We start from the raw sequence: 3353 nt of genomic DNA, 5'->3' as shown, positions 1-3353 counted from the left end.
CCCCGAGGACGCTCCCTCCTTTAGAAAACAGGGACCGTACTGACGACGTGGACTCACAATTTTCCAGTGGCTCGAGGTGAGGGAGGAGCTAATATGCTGCATGATAGGACTTAGGTTCTGAAACACCTGACGGGCTCACCAAAAAAGGTTAGTGAGAACTAACAAAATAAAATTTAATAGGAACAAATTATAACACACTGCACCAGATTTTAAAGAACCAAATGACTGGAAATTATGATCAGGAAAAATCAAACACAACTGCACAAGTAGACTGGAGAGAGCTAGAGATTTCTGTTGACTAAAAACCCAGGGTTGACTGAAAATGTGGTATGGTGGCAGAAAAGGCTGGTGAGCGTGTGGGCTGGCTAAACAGAGGTCTAGAATCTAGAAAAGGCAGGTGACGGGCTAGTCCCACCCTGCATGTCACAGCAACCGGGGACCTGATACAAGGTGCAAGATACAGGGTCTGCAAGAGGCAGCAGGGCGGAGCTGGGTCTGGACGTCGCCTCCGTGTAGAAATCGTCCCTCCCCATCCACATTCATGCATATGGGAATCAGGCCAGCAGCTGCCAGCATCACTGTGCTCCAGGCTCCAGGAGAGCTTTCCATAAGATGTTTGTTTATTGATGTTTTGGCGGGTGTTCCTCCGGGTTGGAGGGCTTCCGTGTTAAAGGGATTCTCTCCAAGTTCTGCCCCAACAGCTACAATATCCATTCAGCCGGCAGCAACTGCCCGGAAAGGCAGACTCTGCTGGCAAACGCAGCGGCCCCAGAAGTCCTCATTTCCTGCGGGAGAGGTGGCCTTTCAGGACCAGGGTGGTCAGGCCTCTCCTGCTCTGAAATTCGATGGGTGTTTCTATGGAGAAAAATCCTTCCTCCCAAGGTCTGGGTGCTCAGCCTCAAACTGGGGAGGAACATTTCCTTCTTGTTAATGCAAATGATGGAACATCCCTCATCAGAGATGGAATGTCGTAATCCAAGATCCATTACACAGACGCGTCTGGCATCGCTGGCCCCACACAGCAGGCTCTCCTGGTGACCGGCCAAGCGTCTCCAGACCCCACAAGTGGCCTTCCCCAGGGCCCTCAGGGCCGCGCCCACGTGGAAAGCTCCTGGTTCTGCCCCCTTACTGCAAGGACTGCTTTGGGGTGCGGTTACGGGGGATGGGAGGGGGTCTATGCCTCCACGGGGAGTGTGTGCGGGCGCGCGTGGGAGCGGCGGTGCCTGCCGCGCTGGTGGGCGTGCTGCGCAGAGCTGAGTCCGCGCCCCATGCGCCCCCGGGGGCTGGCTCCCAGTGGACACAGCCCCAGGCTCCGGGCTGCTGGCCGCACAGCCGCGCCCGGGGGTCCGCTCGCCTCTGGGACCAGGGCCGGCGCGAGGGGGCGCCGCGCCACCGCGTCGGGGCGGATCGCCAGGCCGGCCGGGGGCGGCGCGCGGGGCGGCGCCGGACTCCACGGGCTGCGGGCTCCCGAGACGCCGCGCTCCGCCCCGAGGAGGCCGCCGGCCCTGAGAGCCGAGCGGCAGCCCGCGGAGTCCCGCCTCGAGGTAAAGTTGCACGCAGTGGGGCCGGAGGTCTACATCAGGGGGTCCTGGGGCCGGAGCGGGCGCAGGGGCGGGGAGGGTCTACACGGGAGGGTTCTGGGCAGGAGTAGGGCAAGGGGCACGCAGGAGAATCTACCCTGTAGGTTCCTGAGGCCGGAGCGGGGACAGGCGGCTCGGCGGGGGAGGAGTGGTCTACACTGGAGTCTCTCGGGGCCGGAGCGGGGAAGGGGGCGCGCAGGTCTGCGCTGGAGGGTGGGGGGTCCAAGCAGGGCAAGGGGGGCGCAGGCACCTGTCCCGTAGCGGCAATGGTCCGGCGCGCGCAGTTTTACTCGGTTGCGCGGTGGGGCGGCGAAAGAGATTGGGAAGGGATGTCTGAAGCGTCCTGCCCCCATCCCGGGCCCCGCAGCCGGGGGCGGGGCTGTTCTGGGCACCGCCCCCGGCCCCCCTCAGGGCTCTGGGTGCGGAGTCCGGCGGGCGCCCGGTCGGAGGCGCGCGTGCTCGGCCGCTCCGTGCGCTTTCATGGAGGTCAGAGCGGCCGTGGCCGGGGCTGGGTTCCTGCCCCCGCCCCGTCTGTCCGCGTCGGATCTGCCGGAGCCCAGGTGAGAGGAAGGACAGGAGGTGCGAAGCGGCATCCGCGCCCCAGCGGGGTGACCAGGGCGGGGCACCCGAGTGGGTGACCAGGGCTCTCCCCGCGCCCGCCCTGGCTTGCTTGGTGGGCGCACCGGGTTCCCGCGAAGACGGGGCGGGACGTGGGCGAGTCCCTGGCGCGCTGGTGCCCTTTCCTCACCGCTTCCTGCCGCCTTCATATACGCACCGGCCAGCGCACACACGCATACCTCCGACACACGCACACACTCCCGGACATGTGCTCACGGCCGCCCTCCCAGCCCTGCCTCCCCCCGGCACGGGCGCAGACCTGGGGCGCGGACCTGAATCCGGGAGACGGAGCCCGGCTGGGGAAGCCTCGCTTCTGCAAACTCGGAGCCCGGGCGCGCCTTGCGCCTCCCCGCCGGAGCCGGCCGCGGGGCTCCCACGCTCGTCCGCCGAGCATGGACCGGGTGCTGGGGCTGGGGGCGCAGGGAACCTCGGCGCGCATGGCGGGGGGCGTCCGGCAGGGCGAGCTGGGCTCTCTCTGCCCCTCTAGCCCTCCCCTGAGCTCGCGAGTCTCCGGGGACCCCGGGGCGTCCGTGCGTGCGCGCGTGCTTGCGTTCCCGCGGTTTCGGGGGGACAGCGGAGCGCACTCGCAGCCCGCCTCCTTCCAGGGGATTCGGTTTCTAGTTTCTGGTTTCTGGCTCTTCGAGCAGAGCCGCAGACGTGGGCTGTGACTGCCTTTGTCACTCTTTGTCACCTCGTCTGAAACCCCCCAGCCCAGAGCTCGGTTTGGGCTCCACTGGATTCTACTTGGTCTTTAGAATTCTGGAAAGTCCTTCTTTTCCCTGCCTGGAGCCTGCCTTTCTCCTCCCTCTTCCTGGGGCTGCAAAGACCGCGGTTTCCTGAAGCGGCTCTCAAGGCCGGCGTTTGGAGCAAGCGGCAGTTGTAAAATGGATTTTGACTGTTGGTAAATCCCGGAATGCGTCCGCTGGGAGGTGCCTCCGCGGAGGTGCAGGAGGAAGGCTGGTTCGCTGCCCGGCCCTGCTCAGGGGCAGCCCTCGAAAGGGAGAGATCAGCTCGGTGAACCCCCCAAGGTCATCCCGTCTTCAAGGGGATGAAAGCGCAGGGACCAAGTCTGAGAAGTTTTCGTTTCTGCCGAGAAATCCAGGACGGATCCCGCGGACCCGACAGGTTTAAGCAGAAGAGTGCCCTCCTCCCCCC

The 3353-nt window shown here is 64.6% G+C and overlaps 1 protein-coding gene across 3 annotated transcripts in view; it reads left to right on the top strand.

The window, feature by feature from the left end:
• Positions 1-2009: 2009 nt before the first annotated feature.
• KCNG2 (potassium voltage-gated channel modifier subfamily G member 2) overlaps positions 2010-3353 on the top strand; it is an 87722-nt gene continuing 86378 nt past the window's right edge. For 2 of the 3 annotated variants that reach the window (XM_046672230.1, XM_046672232.1), the window contains exon 1: positions 2010-2140. The gene's annotated coding sequence lies outside the window, so the exon portion shown is untranslated. The remainder of the gene's footprint in view (positions 2141-3353) is intronic. The other variant, XM_046672233.1, reaches the window with a different exon arrangement.

Source organism: Equus quagga, chromosome 9 (genome assembly GCF_021613505.1).
Source record: "Equus quagga isolate Etosha38 chromosome 9, UCLA_HA_Equagga_1.0, whole genome shotgun sequence".
Classification (NCBI taxonomy): domain Eukaryota; kingdom Metazoa; phylum Chordata; class Mammalia; order Perissodactyla; family Equidae; genus Equus; species Equus quagga.
This window is presented reverse-complemented; position numbering and strand designations above follow the sequence as displayed.